Consider the following 17,034-nt stretch of genomic DNA (forward strand, 5'->3'; position numbering starts at 1 on the left):
CAGCAAAGCCTGGTACATTCATTTGAGGCAGGACCAAGCCCCTCCCTGCTGCTTCAAGGCTGAGCAAGGCATTCCACCATAGGTAATGGGCTCCATGCATCAGGGATAGATCTTGATTCCACTGCCATGGGCTACTAAAACAGACCAAGCTATACAACTGTCTCCTGTATGCAGAGGGCCTAGTACAGTCCCATGCAGGTTCCACAGCTGTTGGTCAAAAGTTCATGAGTTCCTACAAGCTTGGCTCAGTTGTCTGTGTAAATTTCCCCATCAATGATCTTAACCCATCTTTCTCATATTATCCCTCTTCCCTCTTTTAAACTGTACTCCCAGAGCTAGACCTGGTACCTGGCTGTGGATCTCTGCATCTGCTTCCATCAGTTACTGGATGAAGGATGTATTATAAACAGAGTATTCACCAATATGATTACTGCTGCAAGCCAGTTTAGGCACCCTCTGCACTATTGCTAGAAGTCTAATGTGGGGATATCCTTATGGATTCCTAGGAATTCCCTTAGCACTAGGTTTCTCCATTACCCCATAATATCCCCCTCTATCAAGATATCTTCTTATTACTCTCCCACTCTGTCCCTCCCCACAATCAACCATCCCATTCCTTCATGTTCTCATCCCTCATCTCCTCCACTCTATTGACCCCTCTCATCCCCAGTTTACACATGTAGATCTCATCTATTTCCCCATTCCCAAGGCTATCCATGCATCCCTCTTAGGGTCCTCTTTGTTTCCAAGCTTCTCTGGATCTCCGGGTTGTAGCCGGGTTAACCTTTGCTTTACATTAATATCCACTTATGAGTGAGTACATACTATGTTTGTTTTTCTAAGTCAAGGTAACATCCCTCAGAATGATATTTTCTAGTTCTGTCCATTTGCCTGCAAATTTCATGATGTCAGTGCTTATTACAACTGAGTAATACTCCATTGTGTATATGTGCCACATTTTCTTTATCTCTTCCTTGGCTGAAGGGCATCTAGTTTGTTTCCCTCTTTTTCAATGTTAGTGAAAATTGTGGCTGCCCACATGGCTGCCTGTACCTAATTAACATAGTGACAAATGATGTGTTGTTTTCCAGAGAAGTTCCAATTTGAAGTTACAAGTTTTAAGTTAACATTTTTTGTTAGTAGTAATGGCTGACACATGGACCACATGGAACATGTACAGACAGGCAACTAAGACCAGTCAGAAATAAGCATGCAATGGCCAAACATTTACACATCCAACTGAGCCTGAAGTAAAATATAGGCAAAGATCCATCCATACACACAGAATATGCAGTGCATTTTTAAAAAGAAAGATAGACAAAACTTTCCATGGGAAACCATGTCAGATGACCAGCTTAAAAGTCCTGAAATAGGAATTTACAGTATAAGAAACCATATAAATAGAATACATTTTTGGAGCAAGGAAAATGAGAGCAAAAATGAAGTCTTCAGACTACAAGCATCAGAGCCACATGGAGAATGCAGCCAGCTGGAGCTTAAGCTGTGGGTCTCCCAGGCTCTTGGGGGAGGGGAGCAAACAGAGACAGACAAAGAGAATGGATCTGCTATGAGGAGAATGTCTGCCCACAGGGCCAGACCAAATGGCAGGTGAGTAAAGGAAAAGTGGGCACTCTTTGACAGGCCCTGCCAAGGTATGTCACTAAGCGAAAACAGCAGGGATTGCAGAGTCAGTGCATGGTCAAACTGGGAGAGTGACTTAGCAAAAGGTCATCTTGAAGCAAAGATGTGAGAAGCTTGTAGATGAACAGGGTAAGGGGGTGGAGATGCAGACAAACAGGGAAGGGGCAGGAATGCAAAGCTTTTAATCCTGGATGTGGGAGATCAAATCAATGTATGCTGTGAGACAGCCCCAATTTACATAAATTTTGTACAAGGTACTCCAAGGGTGTCTCGAGATCAAACTTGGCCCACAAGTACACATGCATAAGCCTTTAGCTGCAGATGGAAGGCTCAGAACCATGTCTGATTCTATAAACCTTTGACCACCAGCAGTGTATGGGATTGCCTCTGTGCAGAACATTTAACAAATAAAGAAACCACAAAGGGCAGGGAGTGTTCTTGCTCCAGGAATAGCCCAGAGTTACCTGGCAGGTAATCCAGAAGTCTTTGGCTCAAAAGGGGAAAAAGATTCAGAAGAGATCCTGGATCTCTTATAGACTTTTAGTTTGGAAATGCATGACTTATGGAGCCAAAGTCGGTCCAGTGCGGCAGAGGTAGGGGGTAAGAGGGAGAACATTTCCCCATGGCCATATGGTCATAGTAATGATTCACCTCTACCTGGGCTAGGCACGGAGATGGTATTTTTGGATCTCCAGTATTGGGTTTCTCCACCAACTCAGTAAACCAAACTCAAGTCAAACTAAAAAGGATTAATGAGCAAAGCATTCCTGAGTGATCTTGTGGGAAGGAGAAATCATATGTCAGGTCTATGGATTAGAGCTTAAAGACCCTGTAGGATCAGTCTTGAGCAGCTCCAGGGGAGCAGCCACAGTTGGGCAGGCTTTATTTGAGGGGGTGGAGTTTGGAATGGGGGAGAGTGAGGTTGTAGCAGAGATTCTAGCTTAAGCAATTACAAATAAAGCCAATAGGAACATAGTTGAGCAAGTGACTTTGTGGTATGATGGAGTATTCTCTTGGTATGTGACTAAGAGTGGTATCATTTTGTCTTGAGGTAGGTCAATTCCCAATTTTCTGAGAAAGTGCCATATTTATTTCCAAAGTGGCTGAACAAGTTTCACTTCCACCAACAGTGGAGGAGTGTACCCCTTTCTCCATATACTCTCCAACATGAGCTATCACTTTTGTTTTTGATATTAGCCATTCTGACAAGTGTAAGATGGATTGCAGAGTTGTTTTCATTTGCATTTCCCTAATGGCTAAGGATGTTCCATATTTCTTTATATGCTTCTTAGCCGTTTGAGATTCTTCTGTTGAGAATTCTCTATTTAGATCTGTACTCTATTTTTTAAAAGGATTATTTGGTTTCTTGATATATACTTTCTTGAGTTCTTTCTGTATTTTGGAAAAGAGTTACCTCTCCAATGTGGAGTTGGTGAAAATCTTTTCCCCTTCTGTTGGCTGCCATTTTGTCTTATTGACAGCATCCTTTGCCTTACAAAAGCTCTTTAGTTTTATAATGTCCCATGTGTTAATTGCCAACCTAAGTTTCTGTGGTATTTATTGGTGTTCTATTCAGGAAGTTAACTCCTGTGCTACTGTGTTCAAGTTATCCTCTACTTTCTCTTCTATTATGTTCAGTGTATATGGTTTTATGGTGAAGTCTTTGATCCCCTTGGACTTGAGTTTTATGCAAGGTGGTAGAAATTTATCTGTTTCCATTCTTCTTCATATGGATATTCAGTTAGTCCAGGGTGATTTGTTGAAGATACTTTCTTTTTTCCATTGTATAATTCTGGCTTCTTCATAAAAATCAGTTGTCCATAGGTATGTTGATATACATCTGAGTCTTTAATTAAATTCCATTGGTCAACATATCTATTTTTATATCAATATCATGTATTTGTATTACTAAAGTTATGTAGTACAGCTTGAAATCAGAGATGTTAATACCTCTGAAGGTTTTTTTATTGGACAAGATTTTTAATTTATTGTGACTTTTTTGTTTTTCTATATGAGGTTGATCATTTTTTTTAAGAGATGTAAAAAGTTGTGGTAGAATTGTGATGGAAATTGCATTGAATCCATAGATTGATTTTGCTAAGGTGGCCATTTTACTATATTAATCTTACTGATCCATGAGCATAGGAGATCTTTCTATCTTCTGATAACTTCTTTAATTTCATTCTTCAAAGGCTTAAAGTGTTTGTCATACAAGTAACTTCCTTGGTTATAGTTACACCAAGTTATTTTATATTATTTGCACCTATTGTGAAAGTAGTTTTTTTCCTTGATTTCTTTCTCAGCTCATTTCTTATTTGTATATAGGAGTGATAATGATTGTTTTTAAAGTTAATCTTGTATCCAGGAACTTTGCTAAAGTTGATTATCATATGTAGAAGTTCCCTGGTAGATTTTTGGGGGTTGCTTATGAATACTATCATATAATCTGTGAATAATAATACTTTGACTTCCCATTGACTTCTTCCTTTTTCAATTTGTATCCTCTTGATCTGCTTTACTTGTCTTATTGCTCTACCTAAACTTCAAGTACTTTATTGAATAAATATAGAGTGAAGAGCTTTGTTTTTCCTGATTTTAGTAGTATTGCCTGAATTTCTCTGCATTTAATTTGATGTTTGCCATAAGTTTGCTGTAAATTGTCTTCATTATGTTTAGGTATTGCCCTGTACCCCTGATCTCTTCAAGACTTTTGTCACAAAGGGTTGTTAAATTTTGTCAAAGGATTTTCAGCATCTAATGAAATGACAATGTGGTGGGGTTTTTTCCCAGTTTGTTTTTTATAATGGATTGCATTGACATTATTTTATATGTTGAGCCAACTCTGCATCTCTGGGATGAATGCTATTTGATCATGGTGGATGATCTTTTTTGATCTGTTCTTGAATTTGGTTTGATAGTATTTTATTGAACATTTTTTTGTTGTTGTTTTTTTCGAGACAGGGTTTCTCTGTGTAGCTTTGCGCCTTTCCCAGGACTCACTTGGTAGCCCAGGCTGGCCTCGAACTCACAGAGATATGCCTGGCTCTGCCTCCCGAGGGCTGGGATTAAAGGTGTGCGCCACCACCGCTCTGCATTATTGAACATTTTTATACCAATGTTTATAAGGGAAATTGGTCTGTAACTCTCTTTTTTGCATCTTTTTGTGTGTCTGGCTAGCAAGATGACGGTGGCATTATAAAATAAATTGTGCAATGTTCCTTCTGTTTCTATTTTATGAAAAAAAAATTGAAGAATATTGATATTGGCTCTTTGAAATTCTGGTAGAATTCTGCATTAAATCATTTGGCACTGGACTTTTTTTGTTTGGGAAACTTTTAATGGCTGTTTTTGTTTCTTTAAGGGTTATATATAGATCTATTTAAATTGTTTATCTGATTTTGATTGAACTTTGGTAAGTGGTATCTGTCAAGGGATTGGGGATGAGGGACAGGTGATAAGGATGGGGACAGGGATGGGGAGTAGGGGTAGTATCACTGGCTTGAGTTTGGACTGAGGAAGTGTGAGGGATCAGATGGCAGGTGGGGCTCCAACCCATCTGGCTGGCATGGCTTTCCTAGACAGCTTCTTTAGTGTGGCTATTAATATGCCATGGACAGAATTTCCAAAAACATATATTAAGCAGACATTGTAGCCGTCTTGCCTGGGAGGAATGATGATATTCTAGAGGGAAATGTGTGTGTCTCCTTTAGCTATCAGCCTATTTAAACAATTGACCCAAGAAACTGGAATTTCCCCCAAGACTCATGCTAAAAGAAGAAAATGGCGGAAACCTGGGCCAGTCACAGGTACGTTGTTTATCGTGTCCAAAGAGATTTACCACTCTTCAGGCAACTTGCAGGAAAGAGTGGAGCCAAGACAAGGACATACAGGGCTACACCTTGACTAGAACTGCTTAGCCGTACATAACTTTACATTCAATTCAAGTTTACATCTTAATCCAGGACACCAAAGATGGACTAGAGGGTCACTGATACTTTTATGCCTTTTCCCAGTGTGGCTACATTAAGTAAAATGTCTTTGTCTGCATTTCACAAATGCTTGTTTAATTAACTTAAAGACAAATTGTCAAATCTGGCTTATTAGGGTTGTGATATTTCACATATTTTAAATATCATGGTTTATTTTTCTCCATATTTGGAGAGCACTTGGATATATATATATATATTAGAATTTAAGCCACCCAGAGCCTGTACAATTCACTGTAGGGTATTTTTATGGAAGCTTCAAGGAACTACATAGTCAGGGCAGGCACCTAAAGCTGAGATGACCACATGTAATGCAACAATCCATGCTGTGCAGAGGTGGACACATCTGGCAGAGTGTGATACAATGGTTTTCTTCTATGCTCCAAATTTAAAGCCATACTGAGAGACACTAGAGACATGTGAGGAATTCAATATTCACACATTGTATTAAGAACAAGTTCAAGGGTCTGGAGAGGTGGCTCATCAGTTATGGGCACTGACTGCTCTGCCAGAGGCCCCAGGGTCAATTCCCAGCACCTACATGGCAAATCAGAACTATGTGTAACCCCAGTTCCACGGAATCTGATATACTCACACAGACATACATTCAGGCAAAAACCCAATGTAAACAAAAATAAAAATAAATTATTAATAAAAAATACTTAGCTGGATGTGGTGACACATGCCTTTAGTCCCAGAACTCAGGAGGCAAATTTCTATGAGTTCCAGGCTATCCTGCTCTACAAAGCAAGCTCCAAGATAGTCAGGTCTGTATATAGAAACCCTGTCTCCAAAACAACCAAATCAAGCAAAACAAAACAAAAGCTTAACGCAATGTCTTTCTTAGTTAAGAAACTGAGGGTACAGAGAAGAAGGCTCACCTGATAAAGTGCATCACGCTTGAGCATGAAGACCCAAGTTTGATCATTAGATGTACTGTAAAAGCCTGGTGTGATAGAGAGTGCTTCTACTCTCAGTACTGGGAAGGCAGAAATAGACAGATCCCTGGAACTTCCTGGCCAAACAGCCTAGTCAAATGTAAGCTCCTGGTCCAATGAGAGGGTTTTTCTCATAGAAAAAAGAAGAGAGCAATTGAAGAGAAACACAGGAGTCTGGTCTCTTACCTACACACACACACACACACACACACACACACACGCGCGCACACACACACGCGCGCACACACACACGCGCGCACACACACACGCGCGCACACACACACACACACATCTGTCCTTTCATACTTTGTCTTCCAGCCCTGTGTAATGCAAACAGAGCAAGTTTTTCCAGCTTATTTGGCTCATCTGCACTTACAAAGGTCTTCTTTTAATCTAAAAGATGTTATTAAAATTCCATCATGTTCTTATTTTCTGCTTCAGTTTCTTCATGTTGTCAATGTGACACTAAGGTTTTCTGTTGTTTTTTTTTTTAACTCAGTTCTATGTTGTTACATTTCATATTATTACATTTGTAAATCATAAACTTAGAATGCACCCTTCCTTCTTTGTGTGATTCTGCCAAGATACTTGAGCTCTGTGGATGAGGAGGGGGAGAAGGAGAAGAAGGGAGGAGGAGTAAGAAGTAAAAGAAGACATAAACAATGTAAATTTATCATCTCACACTTTAAAATAGAGAAAACATAGAAAAGCAGGAGCTAAATATACTACTGTAGAACTTTGGAAATTCTAGTTGTTGACATTCGACCAGGAATCACTTTCATTCTCCAGCCCTTTGACCAGTGTTGGTATTTTCCCAGTTCTGTGAAACTGATGAATTTCAGGCTTTTTGAGACATTTCTTATCCTCAAGGATTCCTTCCATGTATAAGTTCCATGTGCTTGTCCTGGCATGGCTGCAACAAGTGTCTAAACATCGGGCTTTCTGAAACCTTGCACCTTGAAACACATACACTCCAAGTTGCCCTTTTAGAGGGAGAGTCACCCTTTCCAAAAAAGTCAGAGATATTTACAGGATTGAGAGTTGCTTTAGTAGACCATTTTTTAAACAAACAAGCTGCTCTTATAAAAGTAAAACTCTCTAGGTTCTTAATAGTTATTATAATTATGCATGGAAAATTCTGAAGGTGAAATAACAAACTTAGTTATCTTTTCTGCCAGTGTTTTGAAGATGTCCAAAGAAATACACTCCATACAGTGTTCACTGGGCAGCATGAGCCCACCCAATAGTTTGATTAACACAGAAAAAGAAGAGTTTGGTGAAACACTTCTTGCCATATTGACTGTAGCTAGTTTTCCAGATGTTTTGTTGTGAATGAGGACTTTCCATTTCAATGGAAAACTATTGCCTTTTGTGGAACAAGTGCACTCATTTGTCCCTGAGAGAAGCATGATGAACAAAGACAGGCTGACGTGAAGGGCCTCAGGGGCTTGCACAGCGAAGATAAAGACATGGAGAATGTGTGGGTTTCCTCTGTGTTGTAATCAATATGCTCAGCAAGTAGCAGACTCAAATGTGACTGAATCAGGCTTCTTTAATGAAGCTCAGTACTGAGCCCCCAGGACGGCCTCAGCTGTTTGTATTCAGTTTGATGTCACATGGCTGACATCTAGAGCTCTCCTGAGTCATATTAGTGTTCAACATGAAAATGAGATAGACCTTTCCCAAGAATTGCTAATGAATGCTCTGACAGTGTCTTATCACAGGCCAGTGATGGGCATGTTGGTCCTCTTACCATCTTAATTGTCAGTGTGTTGTATTGTCTATCTTCCCAGCTTCACTTTCGCTGTGTGCTTGGTCAAGTGGCCACTGGAACTTTGCCTTAGTTTCTGCAAGTATTTCCATATCCTCTTAAATTAATTTCATCTCTTCACCCAGGAGGAAGCAATGCTTAGCTTTTTTAATGTTCATCAATATGGGAACCTGATTAACATCTCTAATGCTTGCAAATATTCAAGGATAAACAATTTTAGTTTAAATACACACACACACACACACACACACACACACACGCATGCATGCATGCATATATATATACGGGCTGGAGAGATGGCTCAGCAGTTAGGAGCACTAACTGCTCTCTAGAGGACCTGAGTTCAATATCTACAGCAGAAGGCTAGTTACCACCTGTAACTCCAGCTCATGGGGCTCTGACTGCCTCTTCTGGTAAAATCTGAAAAACAGAAAGAAAACAAAACAAAAACCCCACACCAACAGCAAACCACAATGATCACAACATAATAAAAATATGAGTCCCTTGGAACTGATATGTTTTGTTTTGTTTTTATGTCATTTGATACAGAGTTTATGGGATAGGAAGCAATGTTTCAGTTCACATATAATGTTTCAAATGATCATGTCAGGGTAATATGTATATTCAAGACTTTTGACACTCTATAATTTCTTTGTAGTGAGAACATGGAAAAACTGTTTTTGTAGCTGTTTGCATGGTTGATCTTATAGCTGAAGGTAGCTATGGGTCAATGAGTACATGTTCACATGCCTGTTTGGTTTCACATTGAACCTTATTCTCACTGGATCACTTTCCCATTTCCTTCTGCCTCTCAGCCCCTAGTGACCAACAATGCTGCCCTAACTTCTGTGAGCTCAATGTTCCTAATCCACATGTAATATCATGCATAGTACATCATTCTCTGCTTGAAATATTCATTAGAGTACAAAGGCCTCCACAAAGGTCCAACTATAAGTTATGTTGGTACAAATTACACCGTCTTGCCTTGTTATATAGAATAGTATAATGTCCTGTTTGTATACTACACAGTTATAAATCCAGATAGGTAGTCAACCTGAATGTCTATCTATATATAAGATGAATGTATTTAAACAAAATATATGAGGTATTTAAATATATATTATTGAAGAATTCTGTCCAATATATCTTTATCATATTCACTCTTTCCTCCCCTCAACTTCTCTCAGATCAACCCCATTCCCCAGCCCAGCTAATCTTGTGCTGGGAGTGGAAGTCAGTTTCCTTTACGGATGTGATTTCAGGTAAGTCAGCCATGCTCCAGTGAATAGACCCACACCCAAGTGGCACAAATTGAACTCAATGGAATTTCTTTTTTAAGATGTCACCTATTTTTAAGTTACAAATCTTGAATTTATTCTTTATTATATAATATCTCAGGCTCATATATTTTATTTATTACTCATTTTATTTTTCAGTATGTGTATGTGCCTGAGTGTGTGTGTGTGTGTGTGTGTTCTTGTGTGTATATACAAGTGCATCTGGGGCCTGAATGAAGGAAAAACATGGCATCAAATCCCCTGGAACTGGAGTTACAGTTGTTTGTGATTTGCCTGACACAGGTGCTGTGGACAGACCTCAGATTCAAGAGCAGTGAGTGTTCTTAAACACTGATCCAGCTCCTAAACTCATTTATTGTGATAAGCCCCATGTTAACATACCCACTTGACACTCAGGTGTCTCCATTTCTAAGAAATCTTTAGTCACCTACCCAGTCATGTTGTGAAAAGGTGCTATACTGTGGTGAATCTGCTGTTCACCTAGGCATCCTGTACACCAACTTAGCTGGTTTCTTACACACTGTTCAGTATTTAATAAGAGCTCTTTGTGTTGTGTGATATTTTCATTTTTTTTCTGAAAAATAAAGCTTTCCTGGAGATCAGAGGACAGAGCTAGCCACTAGTAAACCATAGAGGTCAGGCAGTGGTGGCACACGCCTTTAATCTCAGCACTTGGGTGCAGAAAACAAGATGATCAGGAGTTCAAGGCCACCCTGTGCTGCACAAGATAGAACCAGTCTAAAAGAGAAGCATAGCCAGGTGGTAGTGGAGCTCACCTTTAGTTCCAGCACTTGGGAGGACCATGCCTTTAAGCCCAGCACTAGGGAGTGGACACAGGAATATATGGCAGGTGGAGATAGGATCTCACCCCCATTCAGTCTGAGGATTCGCAGAGGTAAGAAGATTCTAGTGGCTGCTGCTCTGCTTCTCTGATCTTTCTGCTTTCACCCTTGATATCAGACTGTTTTTGTTGTTAAGACTAATTAGGATCACACTTCCTTCTTGCCTCTTCTTCACTTAAATTATGTAACACAGTTGAAAAAGACAATCCATATTTAACACATTAGGGAAAGTCACATACATCTGAGGGGCTAAGATAAAATGTTTCAAATTCTCCTTCACTTTGGAGACATCTGGATTTTGCTATGAAGAACATTATTTAAAATAGGTGAAGGAACAGAGAAGCATCTTTTGATGGGCTGAGAAAACTAGAAAACTCTGGCCAAAAGTCTGTAATATTGATACTGTTTTAAGCAAGGGGATTGGTATTCAGGAAGGAGGTTGAGGCCAGACAAGTTACAGATCTCTGTGTGAGATGTGCCTTCAGTTATCCTAGAAAGTGACTACCTCAAAAGCACAGGCATTTTTTCCTCTTATGAATAGTGCAACCACACACTCACATACTTTGGAGTTGATTTAATCCTTTTTCTCCTGTGATATTTTCAACTCTACTATTTCCTATTCTATCGTATTTACATTTTGTTTTGAAAGACCCTAGCCCTTCAGGCTTACACCCCCAAGCCTCAGGAGAAGAGAAACTTCAAGCACCAGGAAATGAGAAACTAAAAATCTAGTTCCAAGAGCAACCTGACTTAGCCATTGTTCAATCTCCCCTGCAACCATATAACAATGTAAAAAGATTTCTGTTAAGAGATGTGCTCAACTGTGACTGGGATAGTTGCAGGTGTTCCAGGAAGGACCACTGTGATCTGTGTGTAAACTCCACTCCCGCCCCCCCCCATGAGGTTTCAGGAAAAATGTACCTGTTGATGTAACTGTACCCCCTCTGCGATCACTCTGTACCCAGACCGTGATCTTGTGAAACAAAATTGTATGGGAATTGTAATCTTATGGCTTTTGTGTATTTTTCCTTTAAAAACCCCCATATGGCTGCAGTAAAATGAGACTCTTGCTCTTGGGAGCAGAGGAGCCCTTCTATATAGAAGCTTAATAAAACCTCTTGCTATTGCATCAACTGGATTGGAGTCTGGGTTCTTGGGGCGCCCACTTGAGACCCTAAACTTTGGGGTCCAACATTGGAGGCCCCATCGAGATTGGGGTGACCCCAGGACTCCCACACTGCCAGTTGGAGGTAAAAATGAGCTCGATCTATGTTTTATGTTGTTATGTCCTTGTCCTTTATCTGGTTGATTTGGCATTTGTATTCGGTGCCTGCAGAATTGTTCAGGACTTGTGTCTGGGACTTATGTGGGAGGGCAGACATGCTCAAGGGTCCCTGGGTCCCCACTCTGGAGGTCTCCTCCAGAGTGATCTGAAGAAGGAGATGAGTCTCTCCTTCCCTGAGGGAGCAAGGCTGTTCACATCAGTCACTCCCATTTGAATTTGAATTTGTACTTTTGGTTTTGTAGCTGAATCAACTACCGTGCAGACCGTGTCTGTTCTCATCCTCTTTGTGTTTGTTTTTTGGAATCTGTCTTTTGCCTCTACCTTTCTTTCTCCATATGGGCAACAACTAACTACCGCCCCCACCCCAAGTTTGACTTTAGATAACTGGAAGGATTTCCTTGCCCGAGTCCACAATGCCTCTCTGGATGTCAAGAAAAAGAAATGGATCACCTTCTGTTCCTTGGAATGGCCTTTGGGGTCGGCTGGCCAGGGGATGGGACTTTTAATGATGACATTATTTTACAGGTGAAGGCTCGAATCTTTGACTAAGGACCACATGGGCACCCAGACCAAGTGCCTTATATTTCGGTCTGGGAGAGTTTAGCTAGAAATCCACATTGGGGCTCTGACCCCTACCTCTTCCTTCTCAGACTCCCCTTACTCCCTTGTCAGCTTATTTATATAAGCACAATTGTCAATTTATTTATAAGGTTACTCATTTATACATATACATAATGATTAAAGAAAAAAAGACATCTTTTAATTTGAGAATGAGCCTGGTACCTTCAATGACAATGGGGGTGGTGGTAGAGAAATGATAAAAAAGGGAAAATTGTGTAACTATAATATTCATATATGAAACGCTTTAAAACTAAATTAAATTTGAACATACACACATCCTCTCCCTCATGCTGAGCTTTCCAGTTTTGGCAACCACAAAAATATTCTTTAATATTTATAGCAGTTCTTGTGAAAAGGAGAACTTGAGATGGATATTAAAGACTAAGGAGATGTCTTAGGAGCTAAGAGCATTTACTGTACAATAAGGAATACCTTAACCAGCCAGGTGTCCCACACAAGCCTGTAGTCCAAGCTCCCAGGGTGAAAGCAAAAGAGGGTCAATTGGTATTGCTGAATTACAGCCTAGAGGAGTTTTGTTTTTGTCTTTTAGGAGAATGAAGGTTAAGGAATCTGAAGAACACTGAAAAAATGAGACAACTGAAGAAAAGGGACAAATCATCTATCCCAGGAAACAGAGTGAAATGGCATATGGTTATATCATCTAAAAATTTTTATGTCTTCCTAAATGTTTGTTTCTGCTCTTCTCTAAAGATCTAACACTATTGGTCTTCTAATAGTCCCAGTTCAATTAAAATTTAAAGCTGACTTTGGAGTTGGAGAATGGCTCTCTCCTTCTTTAAACTCAAGCATGTGGTTAAAAGGAAAATGCAAACTCTCTGTATCATGCCAGAAGAAAAGAGCCATCTTCTGCTATGGGACAGGAGCAAAGCCAAATTAATTAAGGGACTATTCTATTACTAATCTCAACTGTTTGATTCTATTCTGATTCTTTAAACTTTTCTTAAAGTATAAATTTCATATCAAAATTTACAAGATTAATATATATATGTATATATATATATATGTATATATATATACATTTTAAACTTTGTTAAGATATGAATGGTCATATAGAGTACTAACTAATTCTAGAAAAAAGGCTTAAATTAGCTGCATATATATGTCTTTGTGCTTGAGTCACTTATCAGTTTTTTGCAGGAAATCAAAGCCAGGTCTAACATCAACTGAAGTCTCCAGGAAGAAGATGGGGCTCCACAACAACAACAATTCCACGTGGACAATAATAATATCACTAAGCTGACAAACATCATCTACAGATCAGCTTTGAACTACAAAGTGCTCAGAGCAATTTTGAGAGGGCTTGCTGAGATAATCCAGTCTCAAAGACTACTTGAATAGGACTTGAGATAAACCCTGAACTTTGGCATTATACACAGACTGGATAATGAAGGATATAGTTACCTTTCCTAAAATTTGACAAATTTTTCTTTCAGGATAAAGATAACTTCATCCATACACAGCAGGAAGCAATTTTAAGAATACTATACCCACATTCCCAAAGAGGTGGTGTAGGGTCGGTGGTTTTTTTGGTCTTTTTAATGGGTTTTGGGTCTGGGATAATTTTCATTGTTTAGGGGGGTTGGTTACAAGTTGTTGTCAAGGGTTAGGAAAAAGGCTAAGCAAAGGAGATTAGATTTAAGGTTCTTGTTTAAAAAAAAGAAAAGAAAGGAAAGAGACAATTACTAGTTTTAAGTACTTTACATTGGATTGGATTGTTTTATATTGCATACAAATTATATATATTGAAATTGATATTGTTAGAAAATGCTATATGTATATTTCTAATTGTATTTATACCATTCATTTAACAATGTAATGCAATTTTCTGATCCTTGAATGTTATTATTACCAACTATTAGGATATAAAGAAATGAAAGTTAGTAGTTAGACATTACAATAGAGCTTGTATTCATATTAAATATGTTTCAAAAATTGAGCAGATATATTTTAGATAGACATGTCATTTTCAAACCCTTCAGAGATCTAAAGAATATGGCATTTAAAATGTTTTAATAATTTAGAAAATTTTTCTTTTTTGTTATGACTATGAGACATGTCAACTCCCAGTAGTACCAGTCTACTTCAGAGAAAATATGGGCATTGAAGAAACTGCATATGGAATTAACATTCATTGTGGCAAAAGTTAGCCACTGGACAACAAAGTATTCTCTAATCAACTGTTGATAAACAGGACAGACAGGACACGAAACAAAGGACTACTGATTCTTGCCAAAACAAGTATAGTTATGGCTTTATCAAAAGGTATCTTCTGAGGCCAGGACAATATGGCACCATCCCTGAAGTGGCCCTCACAATCCAGAAAAGGTACAGTGCCCTTTTCTTTGAAGACAGCTGAGCAGGCAGTGGGCTGATGGCTTCTGATGTGCAATGGAACAGCAGCTGAAACAGTTATTCTTGAAGAGTAACTAAGCTCATGTCTCTCAATAGTAGACTGGCATTTGATAGAGGGATGTGGAGAAGAATGAGATGCTGAGATGAAGCCATATATGCACAGCCAAGAAGAATGGACAGCTGAATTAAAAAACCTTCAACAATTTCCAGAATTTAAAGTTCTGAATCATGACATGACACTAGTGGAATTCAGGTGTTTCTGGTACATAGACTGCTCTCACCCAATATGAGGTTGAACTGTTGACCTTGTGTACATCCTACTTCACAAATGAGTCTGTCAGATACGCTAAGCCTATAGGCTGAAAATGATGCCCCAACACTGCGGAGAAACCTAAGGTAACTGTCCAGGCAGCTGGCTGTTTCTGTCAACGCACAAATTTTTTGAAAGTTGCTTGCATGCACTTCCTGTTTTTGTTTTTATTAGGTAATATTATTTCCTTCTTGGGTCTCTGAGGGAGTTGAAGATTACCTAGTTATAGTTGAAGATTAGTTAGTTATAGTTGAAGACTAGTTAGGATAGAAAGTGAATTAGGTACATTTTGGACTTACCAAAATAGGGTAGATAATGGAATTATTTTCTCTGAATTTGTCAAATACAAACCTGGTCATGCCTGGAGATGAGCTGGTTTGGTTTAATTACTTCTCCCTGAGTCACTTGGCGGTCATGTGGTTGGGTTTACAACCAATGAGAAGGCAGAACACAGAGTCTATATAAAGACAAACACTCAGAGAGTAGGTCTCTCTTGGCTGAAGAGGCTAGCTGCAGCAGACAGGTAAGGCTCTTAGCTCTGATCTCTTGGCTTTCTTCTTTGCATTGGTTCTGTGTTTCTTATTTAATAAGACAGTTGGTTACATCTACACAAATGAGTTCTGTATTCAGAAAGCTATCTGCTTCACAAAGAATAATAGGCAGAGAGTGATAGAGGAGGACCTCCAATGCCCTCTTCCAAGATCTGTGTGCACACAAAATCCCTATACACAAAAAGACACACAGAAACATATGCACAGACTATCAAACACATACAAACATGGGTAAATATTTAGCAAAATTTCAAGGTGGGTGAGCAAGTAAAGATGCTTGCCTGAACATCTGATGACCAAAATTTGATCCCCTGGACATGCCTGGTAAAAGGAAAACTAATGCTCGGACATCCACATGTGTATGGTGGAAGACATTCATTCCCCCACATATACATGCACATACATCCATGTACACACAAAATAAATACATAAATAAAATTTAAAAATTAACAAAATTTTAAAACAACATAAAAGAAGGAATCGTAAAACTAAATTTATAAGAGTAAATTAAGTAAAAAAAAAGTATAAGTAATGTGGTATTCATGACTTGAAAAGATTAAGATTGCATTCATGTAACACACACATAGGGAATTGCATTGGGGGGTGACCTTATAAAAATAGTTAATTGATAATTAACTAAGAACCTAGTATCCTTAACTTTGCAATTCCACAATTTTGACAAATATAAAGTCTTAAGACTTTCATTAGAAACCAGTTACTAATTTCTGAGTAAGATGGCAGATTATAAGCTGAATACCTGGAGGAAGAAGGGTGTAGCTGAGCAGGTGCCATCCAGCCATGCAAGGAGTGAGATGCCAGCAGGCCAATAACAGCCACAGCCACGTGGAAACACATAGATCAACAGAATGGGTTAATTTAAATTGTAAGAACCAGTATGTACAAACCTGAGCAATAGGTTAGTTTATAATTAATATTAAGTCTCTGGGTGATTGTTCACAAGCAGCCGCAGGACAGGGAAGGAGAGAGAAAAGACTCTGACTACAGATAAAGTGACTCAGGGAGAAGTAGTTAAACCAAACCAGCTCAACTCCAGGCATATGGCTCAGGTATGGTGGTATGAGAGCAGCTTTCAAAAGGTAAGCAAGGTAGCCCTGGTGAAACGACTGGGATTCCTACTCTAGTGAGAAGCCTAGAGACCTCCCAGTCTTTAAAACCACTTGTAGAGTTTAATGAGGTAGTTGTTAGTTTATTTGCTTGTTTAGTTGGGTTTTTGTTTGTTTTCCCAGGGACTAGTCAATATTGAACTGGAATCTTATTTCATTACTCCTCATGTCTTAGCAGGTATGGACAAGGCACTTTCTTCAGAAAACACCCATTGTGTAAAACTGAGTGACCAGAGGGATCTACAGCAGTGAACAAACATGAGACAAAATGGAGAGTGAGCCCAGATTTAATGA

This window comes from Peromyscus leucopus, chromosome 15, assembly GCF_004664715.2.
Source record: "Peromyscus leucopus breed LL Stock chromosome 15, UCI_PerLeu_2.1, whole genome shotgun sequence".
NCBI lineage: Eukaryota > Metazoa > Chordata > Mammalia > Rodentia > Cricetidae > Peromyscus > Peromyscus leucopus.